The sequence below is a fragment of the Caretta caretta genome, chromosome 1 (assembly GCF_965140235.1).
Source record: "Caretta caretta isolate rCarCar2 chromosome 1, rCarCar1.hap1, whole genome shotgun sequence".
In the NCBI taxonomy this organism is placed as follows: domain Eukaryota; kingdom Metazoa; phylum Chordata; order Testudines; family Cheloniidae; genus Caretta; species Caretta caretta.
In genome coordinates, this window is record NC_134206.1 from 179,742,213 (window position 1) to 179,769,041 (window position 26,829).

The 26,829-nt window shown below is 40.5% G+C and overlaps 1 long non-coding RNA gene across 1 annotated transcript in view; it reads left to right on the forward strand.

The window, feature by feature from the left end:
* Nucleotides 1-14,501: 14,501 nt before the first annotated feature.
* Nucleotides 14,502-26,829, forward strand: part of LOC125630089 (uncharacterized) — a 40,908-nt gene continuing 28,580 nt past the window's right edge. The window contains exons 1-2 of the long non-coding RNA XR_007354554.2: nucleotides 14,502-14,592; nucleotides 16,363-16,457. This is a non-coding gene — a long non-coding RNA (uncharacterized LOC125630089). The remainder of the gene's footprint in view (nucleotides 14,593-16,362; nucleotides 16,458-26,829) is intronic.

The window sequence follows — 26,829 nt, forward strand, 5'->3', positions numbered from 1 at the left end:
CATGAAGACCAGAGATAATAGACATAGTAAAGTGCATAATATAATTTCCCCAAGTAGCAGGATGGATTTTGATTGGTTGCATGAGCTCCTTCTGTTCCAAAACAATAATTATTTATATAGAACCTTTCTGCAAAGCATTTCATATCTCCCTGCAAACATTAAGCCTCAAAACACCTCTTTGATGTAAGTATAATATCAATTTTCCAGAAGGATAAATACATACAAAGGAAAGAGGGCAGGGATCTCTACTGAGAATCTATTTTTCTATCTTCCCTGTTGTAGTTCTAAATTATCCTGAGCATACTTCAGAACATCGTCAGGGCTGCTCTAAGCTTTACTGGTTGGCAATGGATCCAGCATTGACAAAATGAGCTGAAATTAGTTGGAGTGCAGTAGCCATGCCCTCTGATATGTACCCTACACCAGTGACTACAGTAGGAGGCCATATATATATATGGCAGTGCTACACCAGTTGCAAGGCACCTGGGGTCCCCTCACACCAGGCGAATTCCCAGGCAGAGAGGTCAGGTAGGTTTCCAGCACTGTGCTAAGCAGCCAGATTATAGGAGAGGCTCTGTCCCTTTATAATTATTGTGAGGAAAAGAGCCCTCTTTTTTCCAGTTGCAAACATACGCCTATAAATGAGTGGGATGAAAAGAATAAAACAATGTTGAACTGAAAATTGCAGTAGCACCCCAACTCCATACTAATATCAAGAATCACCTGCACAAAGTGTGGCTTATTGATAGTCCTACACCTATATGCAGGCCACCTGACACAACATTAGAGTGTTTAAAAACAAAACTGTACACACGCAAGAAATTGATGAATGGAGATCCATGGAGTGCTTTATCAACTACCTGCCACTGTGTGCGCCAGCCAGTAAAATCTCACTTATTCTGATAAGTAAATTAAAGCATGCATAAAAAATATATGCATCTGTTGAAGAAACTGGGCTAAAGATGGCCAACCTAAAGGCATCATATATTAGTACATGACCTGATATTAAGGAACACCCTTTAGGAATATTTATAGACTCTGAAAATGTTATCGTACTATCAGATCTGCCATAAAGGTTACTTTGAAGGATTTTTAAATAGCCTATCAGAGTGAATTGGTGTTTGCATTTGCAGTAAACTATTTGAAAATTATCAATGTGGTCTTGAATTAAAATAGTATTCTGTGATAATGTTTACGATGGCCAGATTACAGTATTTTCAAATTTTGATGTCACTATGTTGAATGCATCCTACTGTTTGGTCAAACCCACTTTTATGCAGCTCCTATTTAATTCCTGATATGAGATACTTTTCCAAAAGCCATATTTGGAAATAAAATATATGTTTCAGTTTGATGATCTCTGATCCATGCAACTCTCCTGTACACAAGGCTTGGACTGTGGCAAAATGGAACAGAATACTCTGCCTGGGTGTTGGCTGTAACTAAGCTAAATTCAGCACATCTGCAGACTACTAAACAATTCAGTCCTCATCTGCTGAGTTGTTGACCTAAGTCAGGTGGGGCAGGACAATGCAGAGCAGAAATAAAATATCCCTACAACATGTGCACAAAGCATCTGTTCCTTGCATGGCTTAATGATGCAAGGGAAAACATGTTAAATTGTATGATTTTATCAATACAGTTTTTCCTAATTAATTTCAGATGATGCATTTTTCCATGCTAGACAGCCAGGGCAGTGAATTACATATCTGGTGGATGTGTGTGTATGTACTCTTTATTTATACATGGTGTATACATATATACACATACCATGTCTGAATAAAGAGTACATATATATCTATATTTGGATATATAGTATAAGGCGAATATGTCTGTTTATCATTGTCTTTGGAAAGAATCAAACCAACAGCAGTGGGCAGAAACTAAAGACCACATTCTTGGCACATACTGCAGCCTCTCTGTGCGGATCCACTGTCTTCTTTCAGTGTAGCCAGCTAAGAGAGAGGGGCCCCCAAGGCCCTACATTTTCCTCTTTCTCCTCTTTTCCCTTTCTAGCTTTTATCCCTTAGCCTGTCGTCCTATTTCCTTCTTGCACCTAATTTCCTCTTTTCCCTTCTTTCCTTCAGAGTGTGTGAGATGCAGAAGGCAACAGTAATTAGAGCCCTGCGCAGACACAAAATTTATATCCGCAAATGCAGATATCCACGCATAGAAATCCGTGGTATTCATGGAGCTGCAGGGTTCTACCGGGCCCCAAGTGGCAAAAGCTGCAGCATGTCAGGCTGCTGCTTCCAGTGGCCAGCGCCCCACATGGGCAGCTCCTCTGGTGTAGCTGTATCACCCCCAGCCCTGCCCACTGGGGTGAGCACCAGGCTCACTGACAACTGTCCCTGGTTGCGCTAGTGTGTACAAATGGCTCACAAGCCCCTGGACAGGAGAGGCAGACCTTGGTGTGGAAGGAACAGCTGCCAATGAGCCTGGTCCCCATCCCAGTGGGCAGGGCTGGGGTCAGTTAGAAACGAAGTGTAAGCTCCTTTAGACAAAAAGGTAATTTATTAGTTATCTTAACCAAAATTTGCTCTAGCCTTTTTAACCAAGCTTGGTTGAGACCCCTTTTTCATGAAGCAAAAGCACTCTCCTTTTATTTCCTCAGTGAAGGGCACAGGAGACTCCTCTGTCCTCCTCAAGCAAACCTTTGTCGTACACCTCCAGATAAGGTATTTTCATCTGCTGCTTTTTTCTTCCTGTTAGTTTCTTTCTGATGTCCTTACAATTCCTCATTTGCACTTAGTTCACACTAGTGATAGACCAACTGTGAATGAGGTAATATTTAATTTACCTGTAAATGGACAGATGGACATGTAAACATCTCTTGTTTGACAGAAAACCTGTTTTTCACCTTTTCTGGTGATACAGACTAAGAATATATTTTCAGTAGATATTTACATAGTATCTATACGTGTGTTTCAGACTAGAGACCAAGTGGCTAGGCTGAAGTTCTGCAGAAAAGGACGTAGGTGTTACAGTGGATGAGAAGCTGGATACGAGTCAATAGTGTGCCCTTGTTGAGAAGAAGGCTAACAGCATTTTGGGCTGTATAAGTAGGAGCATTGCCAGCAGATCAAGGGACGTGATCATTCCCCTGTATTTGGCATTGGTGAGGCCTCATCTGGAGTACTGTGCCCAGTTTTGGGCCCCACACTACAAGAAGGATGTGGAAAAATTGGAAAGCGTCCAGCGGAGGGCAACAAAAATGATTAGGGGGCTGGAGCACATGACTTATGAGGAGAGGCTGAGGGAACTGGGATTGTTTTAGTCTGCAGAAGAGAAGAATGAGAGGAGATTTGATAGCTGCTTTCAACTACCTGAAAGGGGGTTCCAAAGAGGATGGATCCAGGCTGTTCTCAGTGGTACCAGATGACAGAACAAGGAGTAATGGTCTCAAGTTGCAGTAGGGGAGGTTTAGGTTGGATATTAGGAAAAACTTTTTCACTAGGAGGGTGGTGAAGCCCTGGAATGGGTTATCTAGGGAGGTGGTGGAATCTCCTTCCTTAGAAGTTTTTAAGGTCAGGCTTGACAAAGCCCTGGCTGGGATGATTTAGTTGGGGATTGGTCCTGCTTTGAGCAGGGAGTTGGACTAGATGACCTCCTGAGGTCCCTTCCAACCCTGATATGCTATGATTCACAATTATATTGATGACCAGAGTGCACCAGCTTTCATTTGAGAACCAGAACATACATATCAGATTCCGGAGATTCCTGTAACCTCCTTGATAGTTGGCATTAAGAGATTCTTTAGTCACAATGACTGTCAAGCCACTTATGCTTTGTTTGGGGTGAGGGGTAGATTCATTTTTGTTTTTTAACCCTTGGGTCTGGCAGTACTGCAGGAAGCATGTGAGAGAAGGAAACTAAAAAGGATAGCAAGGAAGAGTATGTGAAAGGGAAACAATGAATGGTGGAGAAGAGATGGTAATGAACACAGAGTACCAAATGAAGCTGTGTAAGAGGGTATGCTGACTTGAGCTAACTCAGCATCCTGTCCCTCAAATCTCTGCCCACTTACACTAATTGAACTGTAACTGTAGCGTTGTTCTAAATCAGCCATAAAAATGTTGGCATACTGTGGGGCCATGCGGGTACCCATAGCAGTGCCGAGACACCACTGACTTCCTGAGGAAACTTCAATCCATCGGTGATCTTCCTGATAACACCATCCTGGCCACTATGGATGTAGAAGCCCTCTGCACCAACATTCCACACAAAGATGGATTACAAGCCATCAAGAACACTATCCCCGATAATGTCACGGCTAACCTGGTGGCTGAACTTTGTGACTTTGTCCTTACCCATAACTATTTCACATTTGGGGACAATGTATACCTTCAGATCAGCGGCACTGCTATGGGTACCCGCATGGCCACACAGTATGCCAACATTTTTATGGCTGATTTAGAACAACGCTTCCTCAGCTCTCGTCCCCTAAAGCCCCTACTCTACTTGCGCTATATTGATGACATCTTCATCATCTGGACCCATGGAAAAGAAGCCCTTGAGGAATTCCACCATGATTTCAACAATTTCCATCTCACCACCAACCTCAGCCTGGTCCAGTCCACACAAGAGATCCACTTCCTGGACACTACAGTGCTAATAAACAATGGCCACATAAACACCACCCTATACCGGAAACCTACTGACCGCTATTCCTACCTGCATGCCTCCAGCTTTCACCCTGACCACACCACACGATCCATTGTCTACAGCCAAGCTCTGCGATACAACCGCATTTGCTCCAACCCCTCAGACAGAGACAAACACCTACAAGATCTCTGTCAAGCTTTCTTACAACTACAATACCCACCTGCAGAAGTAAAGAAACAGATTGATAGAGCCAGAAGAGTTCCCAGAAGTTACCTACTACAGGACAGGCCTAACAAAGAAAATAACAGAACGCCACTAGCGGTCACCTTCAGCCCCCAACTAAAACCCCTCCAACGCATTATTAAGGATCTACAACCTATCCTAAAGGATGACCCAACACTCTCACAAGTCTTGGGAGACAGGCCAGTCCTTGCCTACAGACAGCCCCGCAACCTGAAGCAAATACTCACCAACAACCACATACCACACAACAGAACCACTAACCCAGGAACTTATCCTTGCAACAAAGCCCGTTGCCAATTGTGCCCACATATCTATTCAGGGGACACCATCACAGGGCCTAATAACATCAGCCACACTATCAGAGGCTCGTTCACCTGCACATCCACCAATGTGATATATGCCATCATGTGCCAGCAATGCCCCTCTGCCATGTACATTGGTCAAACTGGACAGTCTCTACATAAAAGAATAAATGGACACAAATCAGATGTCAAGAATTATAACATTCATAAACCAGTCGGAGAACACTTCAATCTCTCTGGTCACGCAATCACAGACATGAAGGTCGCTATCTTAAAACAAAAAAACTTCAAATCCAGACTCCAGCGAGAAACTGCTGAATTGGAATTCATTTGCAAATTGGATACTATTAATTTAGGCTTAAATAGAGACTGGGAGTGGCTAAGTCATTATGCAAGGTAGCCTGTTTCCTCTTGTTTTTTCCTACCCCCCCCCCCAGATGTTCTGGATTTAAACTTGGAGAGTGGTCAGTTTAGATGAGCTATTACCAGCAGGAGAGTGAGTTTGTGTGTGTATGGGGGTGGGGGGATGTGAGAAAACCTGGATCTATGCAGGAAATAGCCCGACTTGATTATGTAAAGAGTTGTCACTTTGGATGGGCTAGCACCAGCAGGAGAGTGAATTTGTGTGGGGGGTTGGAGGGTGAGAAAACCTGGATTTGTGCTGGAAATGGCCCACCTGTTGATCACTTTAGATAAGCTATTACCAGCAGGACAGTGGGGTGGGAGGAGGTATTGTTTCATATTCTCTGTGTGTATATAAAGTCTGCTGCAGTTTCCACGGTATACATCTGATGAAGTGAGCTGTAGCTCACGAAAGCTCATGCTCAAATAAATTGGTTAGTCTCTAAGGTGCCACAAGTACTCCTTTTCTTTTTGCGAATACAGACTAACACGGCTGTTCCTCTGAAACCTATCCATCAATAGATATCAGTAATAGGCAGACACACAAGAGGGCCTGGGAAATATTCTACTGGTGGGGGAGCTATGAATTTCAAATATAGACTTCCTGTTTCATAGCTAGTCAGGGCTTGAGCCTGATCTGCTGAAATTACTGTATGTGCAAAATATGAGACTCTTTGGGATGGTTAGTATTTGCAGGGAGCAATTTTTGCCCATAGGGTACAGTGCATGCAGTTTCACAGAACTCGTGCAGAAGAGCAAAATACAGGAGTGATATCTGGTCTGTTTGTGATGGAGGTGGTTGGGTAGAACTAGGGGAAGGGAGTGCTGGAAAGCTGGCAACTCTACTGGGGCAGCATTAAGGTTCTGGTGCATTCTCTCTGTTTGGTGGTGGGCCTCTGGATGGGAAAGTAGAAGGTATGTATTATTCGTAGCCTCAACTTTTCATTTCCTTGCTCTTTTGGTTCTGTGTAGATCTAGAACAAACTTAACTGACATGCAACAAAGTGCTTTGTGCATTAATTTTCCTTGGGGTGTGTGTGTGCGTGTTTTGTTTTTCTCTTTGTCTTTATTGTTTGGTTTTGTTTGTGTGTTTTTTAGATAGGATCTTTGGGAGAGGAGAAATTTCCTTTATGAAGAACAGGATCTTTGTTAAAGCCCTATTGGCATGGGAATGGTGTTTTAATGAAGACTATATCCTGTGAGAAAGGAGCCATTACTATGTCAAAGATCCTGCTCTTCATTAAATTGTCCAGAGGACCCAAGTGTTCTGCTTCTGAACTGGCTGAACAGTAAAGCTGATGGAAATTTTTTGATTGAAAAGTATTTTTCATCCAAAGTCTTTTTTTTTTTTTGTGAAAATGAACAGTTTCACAAACCCAGTTAGATATTTTTCAAAATTGTGGTTGTTGTGTTTTTTTTTTTTTTTTTAAAAGAGCCATTTGGGGATGTGGGAGGGGGAAATGTTCTAATTCAGAAAGTTTTGTCCAGCACTTCTCAGCTGATTCATGAGCTTGAGCAAGCTGAACAGTTTAATGAAGAGCAGGATCTTTGACATAACAATATTTCCTTTTAGACAGAGCAGGATCTTCAGGAAAGCAACAGAGTACTTTGAAGATCCTGATCTTCATGAACAGTTCAGCGGAACCAGAAGCAGGTCCAAATAATTTCATGTATCAGCTAGTCCTTGACTCACCATCAAGTACTGTGTAGAAGATCTCTTCTCTGATGTAGCACAAATGTCCACAGATGATCAAAATTCATTCCCCAAACTCCTGATTTTAGATGGAGAGAGCATTATTGAGGGCAGTTTTTCTCTACTCATGTGTTCCAAAGGGCTTCCCTATACCATGTCAAGGAATGGAAGTGTCTGTTGTAAATCTTGTTCTCTATCCCTTAACTATTTCACAATGGCTATGTAACAAAGGGCTTGTCCACAAATGGTGTGGACTACATAGTTATGAGTTGCAATGTGCAATGAAGTGTTGCTCTGTAACTGCCCCTGCAGATGCTGCTAGAACAAACTAAAAGGTACCTAGTTCACATTAACATAGTCCTGTTTGAAACAGTAAGGTCACTATATGATTTGTACAGCACCTGGCACAAATGGGTCCTGCTCCATGACTGGGATTCTTAGGATTCTGCTAATCTTCATGAAAAATATATTGGCATATGAGTAGAAACTAAATACTGAGGATTTGTTACTGTTTCCATGTTACAGAACTCCAGCTGAACAAAGGATCAATTCTTACTGGACTTAAATGAACCTGTAGTGATGGATGTGATTAGGTTAGGGTACTTTCAATGCTAGAAAGGGAGCCAGAGTAGGTGTTAATAATAAGATAGTAATACACTTTTAGCAGTGGATAAGAATTATTTTTAAAAAAGAAAAGTGTGTGGAAACATGGAGTCAGACTGAACTGAATTGTTTACCACCATGTAGTTCATGGTAGTGGAGCACTCTGAGTTAGCTAACAGCATTAAATTAGGGACTGCAGTGATATCTAGGGATTTTTAATTTGCCTCTGATAGTTAATCATTCAGTAATAAAAAGGACTAGGATTTTGTAAAGAATCCATATATGTTAAAGGCAGCTCACTGAGAATACTTTAGACTGCATTTTGTTTCATATGGTAAGTGCAATGATCATTGAGGTGTTTTTGGATACAAATACAGGTACATTAAAATGTAAATGGCCCAGTTTGATAAATCAGAAACATATTAAGAAAAATGGATTGCTAGTGTATACAAAAAGGGAATACAGTTTAAAGAGGTGCTGGAACTGGATCAGGGGGACAGTGTAGTGTTATGTAAAACTAAACATATATAAGTTTTAAAACTATTGTGGATGAATTACACTTTATTAAAGAAGCCAGAAGCTGTGGCATAGGTTTTTATGGAAAGAAATATAAAGAGGCTATTTGATGAGCGAAATGGAAAAATTTGCCCTTTCCTGGAAGGGTAAGTGGGAGAAATTCCATTCTGTTGCAGCTTCCCCAGCAGATGGATGATGATGCAGACTGAACCTTTTTGCACCTGTGGGGTTGCCTCGGGCCTAGTAAATGGGACTCAGGGAGTTATCTATGAAGAGAGCTTGACAAAACTGGGCTTCAACCACACAACAGAACCACTAACCCAGGAACCTATCCTTGCAACAAAGCCCGTTGCCAACTGTGCCCACACATCTATTCAGGGGACACCATCACAGGGCCTAATAACATCAGCCACACTATCAGAGGCTCGTTCACCTGCACATCCACCAATGTGATATATGCCATCATGTGCCAGCAATGCCCCTCTGCCATGTACATTGGCCAAACTGGACAGTCTCTACGTAAAAGAATAAATGGACACAAATCAGATGTCAAGAATTATAACATTCAAAAACCAGTTGGAGAACACTTCAATCTCTCTGGTCTCTCGATTACAGACCTAAAAGTTGCAATACTTCAACAAAAAACTTCAAAAACAGACTCCAACAAGAGACTGCTGAATTGGAATTAATTTGCAAACTGGACACAATTAACTTAGGCTTGAATAGAGACTAGGAGCGGATGGGTCATTACACAAAGTAAAACTATTTATTTCCCCATGTTTATTCCCCCCCACACACTGTTCCTCAGACATTCTTGTCAACTGCTGGAAATGGCCCACCTTGATTATCACTACAAAAAGTCCCCCTCCACCCCACTCTCCTGCTGGTAATAGCTCACCTTAAGTGATCACTCTGGTTACAGTGTGTATGGTAACACCCATTGTTTCATGTTCTCTATGTATGTAAATCTTCCCACTGTATTTTCCACTGAATGCATCCGATGAAGTGAGCTGTAGCTCATGAAAGAAAGCTTATGCTCAAATAAATTTGTTAGTTTCTAAGGTGCCACAAGTCCTCCTTTTCTTTTTGCGAATACAGACTAACACGGCTGCTACTCTGAAAACTGGGCTTAGATAGTCCTGGGAGAAAATAGTTAAGAGAGAACATGTCTGAAGCATTTCAACTGCCTAAAGATTAATTAAAACAGCAGATATAAAATTAAACTTGAGCTATTCAAGGTTGTTAGAAAGATCTGATCAGGTAACCCATGAGGGTGAACTTAAGAGGGAATATATGCAAGAGGAATTTATAATAAGAATGAGTAGAAGAGAGTTGTGAATATATGGAATGGATTTGGACAGAGGTCATGGTGTCAATCTACATTTTCTCCCCTGCTTGTCACCATAATATTTAAAACATCTTTCCACTCAAGTAGAATCGATTATATTTAAGCAAAAATTGGATAGAGTGTGTGAGTTCATAAATTAAAGGGATGTTAGACAAGTTTTGTTTGGCACAACCCATCACTCTTTCTAGATTTAAAGAAGGGAATTTTCACTGATTGTGCTTTATTCCCAGGATGGATGTGGAGGTTTTGCATCAGTTTTTTTTTTTCTCCCATGCGAGCAAGAAAAAGGGTTTTTAAAAAGTTTAAAAATGTACAGAAGAGAGATGGCAGAATTATCATGAAAGTATTACAGACAGCTAGGCTACTTCTGGTGCCTACATCTCTTTATTAGTACTAGACCCTATAGTGAAACAGTCCTGGGACAGGCTAAAAGAAAACTTACAATGGAGACTCCACTACCGTTTAAAGCAAAGTATAGAACACTGTAATATAGAACAATGTCCCACAGCACTGTTACGCAAAATTTAACAGATGGTTAAATACACACAATTCAAAGCCAGCTTAGAGGCTCAGACCGCAGCCATAGCCTAAGCGGCTTTATGCCACCAGAGCAGCACAAGACAACCAGAAAGTTGACTGAAATGATTACATGTATAAGGGGAAGTTTCCAAGTGGTGTGTAGAGCTCTGTGCTACCTCCCTCCCACACTCCAAGCTAAAACGGGTGCAGTGGCTAAGAAGCCTCCCTGCAAAGGCTTTCACCAGCTACCAGGAGAGCACTTGGGGTATGTCTACTGCAGTTAGACACCCACTGCAATTAGATGCCCAGGCCAGCTGACTCAAGTTCTCAGGGATATTTAATTGCAGTGTGGACCTTTGGTCTCGGGCTGGAGTCTGGGCTCTAGGGCTCTCCCTCCTCACAGAGTCCTAGAGCCTTGGCTCCAGCCCGAGCCCAAACATCTATACCACAATTAAACAGCTCTGCTAGCCTGAGACAGCTGGCATGGTCCAGTTGCACGTTTTTAATTGCAGTGTAGACTTACCGTGGGTGCGTTAGAGCAGTGAAAGCAACAGCTGCCTTTGCTAGGCATGAATGGCCTAGCCCTAGACAGGTGTCCTTCAACTAGTGGATTGTGACTTCAACTCCCCAATTACCTTTTTGTGATTCACAAGGAGTTGTTGAAAAATTTATTTCATTTCTAAAGCAAAGAAAAAGAAATTCCAGCATAACTCTGGGGTGACAAAAATCTTCAAAGTTTGAGGTTAAATTTAGTAGTTGTATTGGAGGCTTATCATTGATATGTTTTTCCTTTATCACAAATGTTAGGGGGTTGTGAAAAAAATTCACTTTGAATAAGGGATTGTCAGTCTGAAAAGACTGAGAAACACCATCATAAAACAAGCTAAGCTTCCTTTACTCCACCCAGGGACACCTCTATGCCAAGGAAATCCCCAGCTGGCTGCTTATGCTAGCTCTAAGGATGGCTTGTGCAGCTGGAGTGGGACAGAGAAGCTTGACGGGGGTCAAGGATTTGGACCCATACTTTTAAAACTTCATTTCTAATTTTTTATAACGTTCACGTGGCCTATGAAATTCCAGAGGGAGAGGTTTCTTTCTGGAGAAGTTGGGAAGCTAGCATCAATCTTAAAAATGGTGTAGCCACTCCCTAATTAAACCAGCATTTGGAATGGCTGCAGATGCTTGGTTACTTACCCCCATTCTATATTGATTCTATTTTTATTTCCTCTTTCTGGTTTGATTAGTACCAGACCTCTCATCATTGCTTGCAGCTCCCACGGGTCTCTTCTTTCGATCACTTTGCACTTATATTCAATTTATTTGAGCATGAGCTTTCGTGAGCTACAGCTCACTTCATCAGATGCATACCGTGGAAACTGCAGCAGACTTTATATACACACAGAGAATATGAAACAATACCTCCTCCCACCCCACTGTCCTGCTGGTAATAGCCCATCTAAAGTGATCAACAGGTGGGCCATTTCCAGCACAAATCCAGGTTTTCTCACCCTCCACCCCCCCATACAAATTCACTCTCCTGCTGGTGCTAGCCCATCCAAAGTGCAACAAGTACTCCTTTTCTTTTTGCGAATACAGACTAACACGGCTGTTCCTCTGAAACCTGTCACTTATATTCAGTCTTCCTGTGTGTTCACAACTGCTGGGGATATCTACTGTATATTTGCTTTTTATACCAACCCTTCCCCTCACAAAAAAGTGGGGTGAAAAACCAGTGGAAAAAGGCAGGAATCAGCTATACACGATGAAGAGAGGTTAAAATCTTTCTTTGGTCAAAAAAAAAAAAAAAGCTTTTGGAAATGTTGAGAGACAAGGATTGGGTAACAGAGGCAACTTGTAGGAATTGTCACCAATGAAACTGAGCTTGAGACAGAAGCTAGTCTACAACCATATGGAAATGTTTAACAGTGCCATGGTTTATGAATCATTGTTTTTCCTGGACTTTACTTTCTCAAAAGAATGCAGGGCTTGGATAAGGTTAAATGTGTGAGGAAATGGATTGAGAGCATGTGGCTATTAAATTTTGTTAAATGTATTTTACTTTACTTTTTCGCCATATGCCCTAAGAGCAAGGAAAGGAGAACATTGGTATTTGCGTTATTTATTTAAATGTTTGGAACAGAATTCTTCTCTTAGATCTGCATAGCCAGTTATAACACAGGTATTTTGATCTTCTGACATGCACATAAATCTACGGGTAACTGCCCTGGCATCAGTCGATCTGGTAAGCTGATCCTTGATACATTAAGTTCAATGGCACTCCATGTGGACTGAAGGGTCCACCCCCACAGATTTGCCTAAAGGATTGGGATCACAATGAACAAAAAGCTGGTGATTAATACCAGGTCTTGGCGGGGTTGGGGGAAGAAAGAGATGCCTTTAAACTAGAAATATGCCAAAGACCTTCTTACCCATTTTATTTGGAGTATGAAACTCAGTATACCAATATGATGCAATTGTTTTATTAATTTGCTGGTTACACTGAATGCCATATGCAGCACCCATAGTCAATAATATCTTAGTGTACAGACTATGCTGGAACTATTGTGAAATTGGGAGGAATTTCTTGGTGACATTCAGAGGCTAAAGTATAAATAGCATCAGTGCTGCTTTAATCTTGGGAGAAATTCTAAACAATTTTCAAATACAAAGGGAAGCTCTGAGAGCAGTTTTATGGCTACCTATTTCTAATTTTGGTGTTGTGTACACAACAATTGTATAAGATTCATATTCTGTAAATATGCATCTCATAAAGAAAACACTATCTTTGACTTTTGTTGCATGCAATTATAAAGCAGATTATTTGTAACTACTAATCTCCAAACACTGAAGACGTATGTTCATTTGTTACTGAAATTTAGTTTAATATTTTCTCTAGTTTCATTCTGAAAATAGTGGTGATGGAAATTGACTATCGAGTTAAACTGAGCTGTTGTTGTACCTCAAGGATTGGGGTCCAATTTACAAATATGGCCCTGGTGACTAAAGCTGGGAGCACAATGGATTTTTGGGTTGTTGGCAATTTCGAAAAGTCAAAATTTTGTTTTGGGTTGAACAAAATATTGTTTGATGTGAAAAGAAACATAGTGGTTCAATTTTGATCATTTTTAACACTTTAGAACTTTCCTTTAATTTTATAAAATTCAAAAGTCATTTTAAACTGAAAATCAAAATATTCTGTTAGAAAATGTTGAAATGAAAGGCTTTCAGTTTTTTCCAGATTTTTCCAAAACTATCTATTTGGTGAAAGCAACACAAATTTGCAAGACATTTTCAGTATCACCATCATTTTTTGCCAAAAAAAAAGTTTTTGTTTGAAAAATTTACCCTCGTCTACCTGTGGCTGCTAACAAAGTTTAGGGTCAAGAAGAAGTAATCTGCCAAATCCCTTCAAAAATCTGTTTATAAGCCGTAAAGGATTTAGAATTGGTGACAAATCCAGTATCATTCACAATATCGTTCAAACAGCCCTTACACCCACCTTTTATTAAAACATGCTTGATTTTCATCAATCTTTACTCTGGTTTGTATACGTGCTGTGCTTGATCGGGGAACCTTAACCTGAGGACTGAATTGTAAAGCTGATTTCTTTAAATACTGTAAGGCTAGAACAATCAGCCCTTATTAATAGCATCAGTCCTTTCTGTTCAGTATTGTGGCTGATCCCACAGCAGGGTGTTGTGTACCACAGCACTCACAACTAACTCCTTATTGATGCTGTGCGCACCATGAGCAAGAAGCCAGGTGCAGTAGGTATTTGAAGTGCTCAGTTGTACAGGCTCTTGTCCTTATTGGGTTCCCATAAACACAGAGACACAGTGAGGAAAATAACAGAACTACTTTACTTTGGCTTGACAGAAGAGGCAACCACTCTGACACTGTTTTGTTTAGTAGAGTAGAACCTCAGAGTTATGGACACTTCGGGAATGGACGTTGTCCATAACTCTGAAATGTTTGTGACTCTGAACAAGCCATTATGGGATGCACCTCAGGGCGGACTGCTCTGCTCTGCACAGCTCTGCAGTGGCTGCCCGGTGAGTGGGGGTGGGGACAGGCAGCTGGTTCTAGCCCCTGGCTGCAAGGGTGATGGGTGAGGCATCCTGGGGCACCGCAGTGCAGGCTGTGGCCCTTTAAAAGTGAGCTGCTCCTCCGGAGTTCAGCGTGCAGGCAGGAGCTCGGGCTCGGGCTCCAGCAACTTACGCTCCAGACCAGGTTTCAGTAGCAGCTTGGGAAATTTCTTTCCCAGCCTCTGAGCTTGCAAGCTTGTCCTCCTCACAGCCAGGGGGAGAGGGGAAAACAGGGTTCACAACCTCCTACCTGTAAAATGGCTGCCCCAGGCCGTGGTGAGTACAGGGTGGGGGTGCAGACAGGCAGCCCACATGAGCCTACCTTTAAGTTGCAATACAGTACAGTACTGTCTTTGCTGGCTTGTTTGTGGTGGGGTTTTTTTGTCTCCGCTGCTAGGGTGACCAGATGTCCCAATTTTATAGGGACAGTCGCGATATTTGGGGCTTTTTCTTATATAGGTGCCTATTACCCCCTACCCCGTCCCGATTTTTTCACCCTTGCTGTCTGGTCACCCTACCCACTACTGCCTGATAGCTTACTTCCGGTTCCTCATAGCGTCCGGTTGACCGCTCAGTCCGTAACTTTGGTGTTTGTATCTTTTGAGGTTCTACTGAAGTTGCAACAAAAGATTAAAACAGTTTTGCATCTTCCTGTGGCTACTGCTGTCCCCCTGCTGGCAACAGGGTAAATGAGCCCAACTCTCAGCCTTCCAGGTCAAGCTGCTTACTGCCTACCCTTTTCTTTGCAGCTCCCTTCCAGGCTGTGCCTTCTGCATGCAGGCAGCCTTCGGCTCTCCCTTAAACCTGATCCCCTCCAGCCTCAGATTATTACTTCCTTTTCCTGTACTGGAAGAGATTAAGAACCCCTCTGCTAACTGGACAGAGAACTGTGATGTGAGAATGAGCCAGTAAGTTGGTTACAATATTGCAACCAGCTTCCCAACAGAGTACTGCTGAAATCTTTTGCCTGGCCATAAAATCACCTCTTACCATGGAAAATGTTGCTGGAACGTAGAATGGTGTATAATAAGCAGTTTAACAACATTACTTTATACTTTGGGAGGCTCATAGTTTTCTGTCACGTGTAGGGCAAGGGATGAAAGCTGAGGTGGGAGGGGGAGTTAATATAAATGGCATAAGCCATTCATGAAGGAAAGAAGACGCTTCTGCTCCTAAAAAGAACAAATTTAGGCCTTGCAGTCTGCATTTTTAAAGCCCCCAAAATTTAGGTTCTGTAGTTGCAATAAATTAAATTTATATTTACCAATGTATATAAATTCATAGAAATTTTTTTTAATTTCAAAAGTAAGAGATGACTCTGTGCTTGACCAACAGCCATAGGACAAGTGGTAGCAGGCAGAAGTATAGCAAATGGGACTGGATGAATGGAATTAACTTAATGATCACAATATGATTTATGATATTTGGGAGAAAACATCAAATAGCTGGAAATGCCATACCTCCCAAGCAAATTAAGACATGCTTTACAGGCAATGCATTCCCAAGAGAACTCTAGTGAATATGGCAGATCAGAGCTCAACTCACTTTTAAAGCGTCACAGATGATGAAAGTGTCTGAGCTAATCTGCATTCAAAATATTTTCCTTTTGTAATTAAAAAATGTGTATGTAGATGCATTACCTAGGGACAACTACTGAATTAATCAGCACATTTACACAGTGGCATGATCTTAACCATAAGATGAGGCTGGGAGACGAGAGAAAATGGACTTTGTTAGTTCTAGCAGAGATGTCACAAGTAAAGCTATTTGGATAACAGATTTTTTGGTTCAGTAGCAGTTCTAAAATGTATTTTTTTAAAAAAAATTTGTTGACCTGAAAGATTTTTTTTAAAAATATTGGTAAATCAAAAAGCTGGAGGGAAAATATTGATTTTAGGTCAAATTAAACATTTTTAAAGTGTTGGGGTTTTTGTATTTTAATAACATTTAAAAATCCTTTTAACCCAAAACCACAACATTTTTAAAATAAAATACTTAATATCAAAATGTTTATACTTTTTTTCATAATTTTTTCAACATGAACAGTTTGGTGAAACAGACACAAATTCATGGAGCATTCTAGTGTTGCCAAATCTGAATTATTTGCCAGAAGAAAGTCTTGGATGAAAGATTTCACCCAGGTAAGATTTGTTTATATGATTGCAGTTAAGGCAAAATAATACTTTGCTACCTGACCCCCTACATCTTACTTTACATCCTTCCCCTCTCATATAACATCCACTCCGCCAGTTACACAAATTGCCTTTTCCAAAAATTGTATATACCGTAGTGTCAAGTGTTGTCTAGTGGATGGAAGGTAGAACTAGACAATAGTGTCACACTACGGTATAGATAGGAGGACTGTGCTAAAAGCATTTTGTTATCTATTTAATATTTGGTGGAGGAGGCTAGAAAACCTGTCTCATCCATTCATTGGAAGTCTCCCCTCAATTTCTTCACTCCCCCCACTTATTTATTTCATGAAAATACAGAAACTGAATCAAAATCAGGGTTTGAATTGTAGTATAATTGTGCTTTTCATGGTAGATAATTAAACTGCTATGTCTTTGAGAAAAGGTCAGCATGTCGGGGTAGCATATATTCATCTCTCGAGGGCATTTGCCCTCATTAGCCATGAATCACTGTTTCATAAGCTAAGAGCCTTGGCTAGGCTCCATCTATGCGAAAATATGTTGGGAAAACCATATGAATTCACTGAGATTCACTTTAATAGTTTATTACTAATTAAGCTGCATATGCCTCTTTATGTTACTCAGACAACTAGCCCTCACTGGTGTCTAGACACAGATTAGATGTTTAGTACTTCTTTTTTATTGCCATGCTTTGGAGTCCATTGACATGCTTGTCACTGCTCTTGTTCTATGTACACAGGGACCTGCTAGGAGAGTTAGCTAGGAGACCTACATTAGGATGCCTTCAATATGCTGACAACACCCAAGTTTCTCATTCCATCTTTGCCAAACCAAATGGTACAATAGGCAAACACTGGTTGTTCTATGATTGGGCATAGACAAAAGCTAATTTGTTGTGGTTCAGTACAGATAAAATGGAAGGAACGTTGCAGGGAAGCACCTGGAAGAGATGGAGGAGATTATATTGGACGCTTTCATTGAAGGTATATGCCCACCAGTTGTAACAAGTTCAGAATCTGGGTGTCTAGTTAGATGCTCACCTGCTGTTAAGGTGATCAGATGGCAATGGTGGACATGATTTTGTTTCAGTCTGTCTCTTTTTTTTGCCACGAGATTGCAACCTTTTCTTTAAGAAACAAACTTCACTCCATCTCATATCGCTCTGGCCCACATCCACAAAGAGATGTAGGTGCCTAAGTCCCAGAATCAGGCACTGCTGTGATCCAAAAAACCATGCTCTGCTGCCGGCTAGTCCAGTAGGTGCTTTGTGGATCTGGGCCTTTGGACTTTAAACCACTGCAATATGATCTGCATGGGGCTGTGGGCCCTAGCATCATCCATACACTGAAGCTGTTGTAGAGTCCAGCAACCTGTTTATTAAGTGGAGCATCCTACCTACATAGGACTTATTTTACACTGGGTTTAATTTTTTAAATAAGACACCATAGGACACCATATTTTTTTAAACTTTTTTATTGTGCTTAAAACCCCTTGTGATCAAAATAATAAGTAAAATAATATTAGTAGTACCTGTATGTGTAAAATAAATTGCAGTTCCCACAGAAGTGAATTTTTGTTTTTTGTTTTTCAATTAACCTTTGGGCAATATACAGAAGAAGGCATTCATTGACAGCGTGAATTGAAACTTTGATAAGAGCTGAATGTGACTTTAGCAGAATACCTTCTTAATGAACTAAATATGTTCGGCAAACCTAGAGACGGAGTTATTGTAATAGAACTCGGATATGCTTTCAGGAATAGACTGGCAAGGGTGAGGTGTGTCTAGCAGCACAGTTTAAAAGTCTGATTAACTTGCACACAAAAACTGAGCAAGTCACCTTTTCAGTGTACTATAATAAGCACAAAGCTTGTATTTGTTTCAACAGAGCACAGGAACTGCCATAGTGATCAAACCAGTGGTCCAGTTAGTCCTACATCCTGTGTCAAACAGTGGCTAGTACCAGATGTTTGAGAGGAGTCTGCAGGAAGTTGTGCAATAGCCTGCCCAGAGGAAAAGTCCTAGCCTCCATTATTTAGAGGTTGACTTAAGCCCTGAATCACAAAGGTTTATATAGCTTCAAAAAAATCTGTTCTTAACAAAAATCCTTACTATAATAATTGTGGATATTCTTGTTACTCACTTTAATGCCAAATTCTTTTTAAAATCTGGATAAGCTCTTGGTGTCATGGATATATTGTGGCAGTGAGTTCCACAAGTTAATTCCATGTGTGGAAAAATATTTCCTTTCATTAGTTTTAAACTTTTTGCTTTTCAGTTTTATTGAATGTCCCTTACTCTTGTATTATGAGAGGGTGAATAGAGGAGCTTGGTCTACCTTCTACATACCATTTATTTTTATTATTATATACTTTTATCATGTCCCATCTTCTTTGTTAATCTTAGATTGAAGACAATCAGAAACTTTCCACTCTCTCTCCTTATATGGAGTTTTTTATACTCATGTTGCCTGTCACTGGACACCTCACCCCCAGTCTCTGCTAAATCCTCCATGAGATAGTGGCCATTACTGAACACATTATTCCAGGTGAGGGCATACTATTGATTTATACAATAGCATCAGAAGATGGCCACTGCACACAGAGTGGGCCTTTGGGAACCACAAAGTCTGCTGCTGAATATTCTGCCAATGAGGAAACGAGAGAATATTCTCAATTTTCATTTCACAGAAAAAGTGTTTTCCCCTTGTGAAGGTAGGATTGAAAGTATAAACTGTGGTTAGCTTCCTACTAGGGTTAAACGCGACAATCAACTGGGCTCCACTTCTGCAACTGGAGGCTACAGGGCACCCAAAATTTTACTTTCATTTTATGCAAAAAGTGAGTGTATGTAACAGTTTTATTTGGGGGAGTATCATTAAAAAAACCTTAAACTAGAACGTTGCATAGCCCTATGATCAATAGTGAACAGGAGTTTGTGGACAGGGTAGGGAGGATATGGTGAAAAAAGTAGTTCTTCAGGACTCGCATAAATACAAAGGTTGCCTATGATGGTGCTAATTCACTATTGAGAATGCTTTTGATTGCAGTGCTGCTCTCTACTTTCACTGGAAAGATTAGCAATTTTAGGGGCTGGGGGCCACTTGCCCTTCCGTCTACAGACTGCACTCTGATATTGCACTGAAGGGGATAGATGCTGCCAGAAACCCTCACTGCTCTCTTCATTTGCACTGTTTGAGAGAAAGGGACAAAGAAAGGCAACTGCCACAAACACTTTGTGTTTGTTTAAAGGAGAGAGGGATTTAACTGCTGGGGGTTAGCACCCTTCTCCCCTCATTTCCAGCCACCACTCAAAGAGCTTTCTTCATGTCAAAGGGAGTCGCCTATCCCTTGGTATCATAATAGTGTAAAATGAGAGAGATTCCCAAATATGCTGTACTATAAATGGGTGATCCGGAAAGAGAGTAGAGCATAAACAAAAAGAAAAACAGGGATAAATGTTAGGTGCTTAAATTAAGATAACTCCTGTTGGCACTTACATGGCAGAAATCTAATATTTTTACACCCAAATTATTTAAAGATTTATTCATGAGTATTTTAGGCAGGAAGCTGTTTTTTCTCATGTGTAGGGAAGCTAAATAATTTCACAAGGTAAAACCCCCTCTTCACCATTTTGCTTGATTCTTTTCCCCAGCATCAGGATATTGTTCCAAAACCATATCTGGATTATCCTTCAGGACTCCACTGCACTGAACTAGCTGGTGGTTTTTAATGACTCTCTGTAGCGTCTCCTGGGGACAGAAATGGATTTTTCTTGTCTTACTGTCCAAAAAGCCAGTGAATGCCCGTTGTCCTATTGCCCTTGCTGTGTAGTGTGTCGTGGCATCAGCAGCATTGTCTAGGATATCAGAAATGTCAGCATCAGGACTTTCAGAATGTTAAATAGACTAGTTTGGGATATTTCTTCAACAGCAGAGGGTTTTAGTTTTTTTCTTTTTTTTTTTTCAGTGTGGACCATATCTTAATAAAGGGGTTATCTTGTGGATACCTCCTATCCATTCACCATTGCACAAACTCCTCCCCTCCGTTTGCAGTCATAGAACATTCTGTGGCAGTTACAGAAAATGCTTACATTAAAAAAAGAGAGGTATTATTTAGTATTTATTTTAGCTTTCCTTCAGTGTAACTTAGTAGCTGGATACAAGAAGATGAGCCATTACCATGTGCTCTATAGCTGAGTGGTGGCCATGGACCAAAGTTTCGGGATCTTTCTCCAACTCTCTATAAAACCATCAAATTTAATTCCCATTGTTTCAAGGCCCTGTACAACTCCACCTCTGCTCAGTCTAACATACTCTTCTTATATCTTCCCATTCCCACTGCTCTTTACTAATGATGCCAGTCTCAATGCCCCATTTGTCTGCTTTTGACCCAACATCTTTCCCCACAGACTTTTTTACCACCCCACCTTCTATGCATTAAATGACCTCCCAGTTCTGAGATGCCAAGCTGCTACCTCTTCTCATTCAAATCCCTTATTAACTTCCTGCTTGTATGCAAAAAGTGAGCCAATAATTTTTTTAAAGTTTAATTGAATAATCATGAGAAACATATGTCTAAAGAGATTAACTGTATGATATACTGTTTGTAATTTCTTGTCCATCCTTATTCCATTTCATCCCAGCTGCTTATACCTTCCACTTGTCCTATATAACATTAGGACTAGATTCTGCCATGCTTAAGTAATAGCTTAATCCACAAGTAGTCCCATTGACTTCAGTAGGGCTACTTGTTGGGTGTGTTACTCTAGTTCATAATGAGTAATATCAGAATCTGGCCCTTAGGGCTGAATTGTGGCTTTACCACAAACCTTGAGCAAAGAACAGTTGTGCTGGCTCAAGACCAGCCCAAGAATCAAACTGTGATATAGTCAGAATCTGTTTCCCCATTGCCCTCCTTTTGAGTATATATGTATATGGATGTATATCTGTCTACCTCTATATCTATAAAATGCACCCACTTGTCTGTAGAGAGAAATTATGTATTGATACTCCCAATTTCTTAAGTATCAATCAAAGGAATCATCTATTTTTTAAATCTATCTATATATATTTGAATGTGTAGTATGGGATTTCCAGAAATGGCTACATAAATTAGGAGAACAAGTTCTGTTGTATTATGTTGTTTACAGAACCATAAGCTTGCCCTATAGTCTTACTGAAATTCTAGAATCTCTTCTAAAATATTATGTGTATGCTTGATTGAAATATTTTAATTCATCACTGGACATGTAATAAACTTTCTTCTGTCACTGGATGACATGAAGGATTTTTTTCCACTGACATTAGTTTTTTGAACTGCTTCTGGTCAGATGCCAGGCTCCTCCAAAAGTATTGTAAATAAACATGAGCAATTCAGTCTAGCATATATGCAATTGTGACAGAATGTCCACACCCTACACACTATTGTAGTAATCTTTGTACAAATATGCTTTCTAAGGTATCGTTTGCAAACTCATCATTTTCTGGTCAATAGTGTCCTGATAAAATTTGTGGCAACACTATATGTGTAATTATAATAATCCTCTGTATGGTATTATTAGCACATGTTCCAAACTGAGGTTGGCAAACAGGTCTGTCTCAAACAAAGGAATGTGTGTTCTGCTTAATTTGCATTTAAGTGGTAAACAGAGTCATCAAGCAGGAATGGAAAACAAAAAAGCTCCAACAGGTGAGGAAAATCAGCAGGTAACATCCTTTCCTATAGATTCTGTCTCCTGAATCTCAGTTGGAAATCTTTTTTCCAAGAGGGGGACTGGCATGCTCTCTTCCCCCCCCCCCCCCCCCACCAAATGATTCACTGCACCAGAAAGAGCAAAGGAAACTGCCATTGAACTGCAAAAGGGTCCTGACCTACAGGGATTTCCCTATATGCCCCCCTGAATTTCCCCAACACCCCCCCCCCCAAGTTACATGCAGTGTTACTAATTTAGTCATTGGTTGGAAATTTGAATTGAAAGTGAAACACTAATACACACTTTAAAAGCATATATAGTATATGAGAAAATACTTGTACATGAGAAAGCATAATGGGTTTGAAAAGTATGAACAAAGACTAGCTTCCTCATACAGCTGTTATTTATGACAATGTCGGCACATTTATTTCGGCTATATTGGCCAACCTAATTTCAAATTATGTTTTGTAAGCAAGGTCTGAATGAACTCCCCCTGACAGGTAGTGATGAGCCAGGGGTGGGGGGAAAGGCCTCAGGACCAGACTGTATTTACATGAACTCACCTACCCTGCCTAGGTATCTAGGAGACAGAGCTGTGCTGTCCAAGTGATCAGTTTTGGCTGGTGCTGGGTTACAAAACACTTTTGTAAATGGACAACCTACCCTAAATTCTCAGTTACTGAGGGACAATCTTCACTCACTGATATATTTGCTTTCCACAACTAATTCTCTCTGTACAACTTTTCATGAGTGTTGTACCCGAATACTTGGATGCTAATATATAAACTGTATTGTTAAATTTATTCACCTAAATTTGAGTTATTGCTGATTATACACTACATGTACCTTATTACTTTTAAAACAAACTTTGTGGATAATCTAAGCACTATACCAAGATGTACAGACACTCTTTTCTTAACCTATACATTTATATATATTTTTTAACATTTAGCTATCCTAAAATTTTTAAATTTGAATGTGGGGGTCATGAAATGCTGTTATTGTATGAGCAGAGGGCAGCAGAACTGTATGTAGCCTGCCTGAATGAGGGGGGTCTCCCTCAGTGCTTAATTTGTGCTAGGGCTTGCCAGGGCTGATCCCTGGCACCTCTAGACTTGGCAGCTCATAGCCCCAAGACCTCTGGGCTTGACACATCAGTTATGAAAGTAACAAACTCGATTGAGCCCCAGCACCTCTCTCATTACAAATTAAGCACTGGTCACTCACAACTGAACTGCACTTCCTAAGCAGGCGGTTTGGATGCCATATCCTAGTGAAGAGAGAGAGGGTAAGGCACAGGTGTTTTGCTTGGTTGTGTGGGATCTGCCTAAGAGTCATAGGCACTATTTGACCTGCCCCCCTCTCCTGTTTAGAGAGAGAGCTGATTAGGCTCCCATAGAGTCTTTTGGTTTAAGTGACCACTAGAGTTGAAATCACCGATAGGTTTAAGTGCTTAGACCTGTTGTGGGACAGTGTTTCTGTGGAAGAGACAGCCCAGTCTGCACTAGCAGCGAGGTTCCCCCACTGAGAGCTGAAAGCTGGGTGGAACCTTGAGAGACCGACTCGCAGAGGTCACAGTGGCAGATGGCAGCGGGAGGTGACAGTACAGGGCCATTGGGGACAGAGCAGTGGAGTGAATGATGGCACGATGAACAAGAGCAGTCAGAGCATTTATTTGTTGGACTATGTTTTAGTGACTTCACCCCAGAAATACTAGATCTGTGACTGGGAAACTTTATATAAATATACATTTCCCAGTCGGCCGAGATTTTTAAAATGCATTATTTGCAAGGTCATTATCTCACATACACACTATCTTGAGAGGTCATTATCTTGGAGTTTCTATACTAAACTTTTTATTATAATTTTTTTATGTAAGACTGGCCATATTGGGTCAGACCAATGGTCCATCTACCTCAGTATCCTGTCTTCCAACAGCAGCCAATGCCAGGTGCTTCAGAGGGAATGAACAGAACAGGGAATCATTGAGTGATCCATCCCCAGTCGTCCACTCTCAGCTTCTGGCGAACAGAGACTAGGGATGCTTAAAGCATGGTGATGCATCCCTGCCCATCCTGGCTAATAGCCATTGATGGACCTATCCTCCAGGAACTTATCTAGTTCTTTTTTGAACCCTGTGATAATGTTGGCCTTCACAACATCCCTGGCAAAAAGTTCCACAGATGACTGTGCATTGTGTGAAGAAGTACTTCCTTTTGTTTGTTTTAAACTTGCTGCCTATTAATTTCATTGAGTGACCCCTGGTTCTTGTGTTAAGTGAAGGGGTAAATAACATGTACTTATTCATTTTTTCTCCACACTAGTCAAGATTTTATAGGTATCTATCATATCCCCTCTTAGCCATCTCTTTTCCAAGCTGAAAAGTCCCACTCTTAATTTCTCCTCATATGGAATCTGTTCCATATCCCTAATCATTTTTAAAAACACCGAGGAGTCCTTGTGGCACCTTAAACTAACAAATTTATTTGGGCATAAGCTTTCATGGGCTAAAACCCACTTCATCAGATGCATGGAGTGGAAAATACAGGAGAGAGGTATAAATACACAGCATATGAAAAGATGGGAGTTGCCTTACCAAGTGTGTGTGTGTGTGGGGGGGGGGGGTCAGTGCTAACAAGCCAATTCAATTAAGGTGGAAGTAGGCTATTCTCAATAGTTGACGAGAAGGGAGGAAAAATCACTTTTGTAGAGCTAATGAGTTCAGTGTAATCTAGGTGGTCCATTTCAAACAGTTGACACGAAGGTGTGAGTAACAGCAGGGGGAAAAGTTAATTTTTGTAGTGACCCATCCACTCGCAGTCTTTATTCAGGCCTAATTTGATGGTGTCCAGTTTGCAAATTAATTCCACTTCTGCAGTTTCTCATTGGAGTCTGTTTTTGAAGTTTTTTTGTTGAGGCATTGCCACTTTTAAGTCTGTTGTTGAGTGCCCAGGGAAACTGAAGTGTTCTCCTACTGGTTTTTGAATGTTATAATTCTTGATGTCAGATTTGTGTCCATTTACTCTTTTGCGTAGAGACTGCTGTCCGTTTTGGCCAATGTACATGGCAGAGAGGCACTGCTGGCACATGATGGCATATATCACATTGGTAGATGTGCAGGTGAACGAGCCCCTGATGGTGTGGCTGATGTAGTTAGTTCCTATGATGGTGTCCCCTGAATAGATATGTGGACAGAGTTGGCAACAGGGTTTTGTTGCAGGGTTTAGTTCCTGGGTTAGTGTTTTTTGTTGTGTGGGGTGGAGTTGCTGGTGAGTATTTGCTTCAGGTTTAAATCCTTCCCTCTCATCACCCCACCCCACACACAAAATGTTCTATACTTCTCCCACCCACACCCAGGAACCCTCCAGGTTCACTCCCAAGTCCCTTCCCAGCAATTACTTCCCTCTTTCTCAGCTCCTCCATTACCCCTGACTTCCCCAAGCGTGTGCACTGCTTCTGAGGGATGTGGGAAATATCTGTCTGTTTTGTAGTTTAAATGAACTATTACTCAAAGTTCCGTATTAACATTCCTAGTAAGGAATCTAATTGTCAAATAAAAAAAATTAAGGAAATGTTTGTCTGTAACAATACTTGTTGACAGATATTTTGAAATAAAATATCAAAATAATTGAAACCACCATGACAGATTAAAAATAACTATTTTGACAAATACAATTTGCAGAATTTTAAAATATTGTGTGAAGAATTTTTAATTTTTTGAGCAGAATTCCCCCATGAGGAAAAATTGTGTCATTGTCCAGCAGTTTGCCAGAAAACTTTAGGACCTAACTTTTTTTTTCTTCTTTTTTTTTGCTGATTTCTCATGTTTGCAAAAGTGTAAAGTTTAAACCATGGTGCTGTGAGACTTAGAAGCAAGTATCCACCTTACTGTGATTGTGTGACTATTTGCATTATATATTGGTATGTCATCACAGAGAAATTCAACACACAAAAAGATAAGATTTCTGAAATAAATTTGTCATTTCAATTTCATTTACCTGCTACAAACAGAATCACATAATATACTAGAAAGATTGTATATGCACATCATTAAGTAATACAACAAAACATATGCCTTCTAGAGGAAAATTTGGAATCTTTACACATTCATCTGTAACAATTCTATTCTCCTCCCCCCCACTCAAGAAAAAAAAAAATGGGGGAACTCTGAAAGTTTAGAGATGGTCTGCAGGAGTTTCTTGGTATTCATTCTTCCTGAAATCAGATATTCTGGATTGGAAGCCCTACATTGCTCTCAAGCTATTCTTTTTGACAATCTGAAATCAATTCAAACATCCTACAAGCTAAAGTTGAGTTTGAAACGAAAAATAAACTCCCTTCTAATATCACTATTCTTTTTAAATCATTTTTAAAATTTAGATCTCTTGCTCTGTTATGGTATAAATAGTTTGATACTGAAGTTTACATATTTGATGATTTAGCAGGCCATCCTCTGATTTATTCACATCACATCCCCAAAGTGTTGAATGCAGTGATGCTTTATCTACTTGAGCCTGCAGCACAGGAAACATTATATATGAAGGTGGTTCTATTTTAAAGTGTGTGTGTGAGTGTGTGTGTGTGTGTGAGAGAGAGAGGTGCATTTTTTAAATAGTAGAAAATGAATGCCCAGAATCAATGATATGCCTTAGTGTTCTATAACTTAAG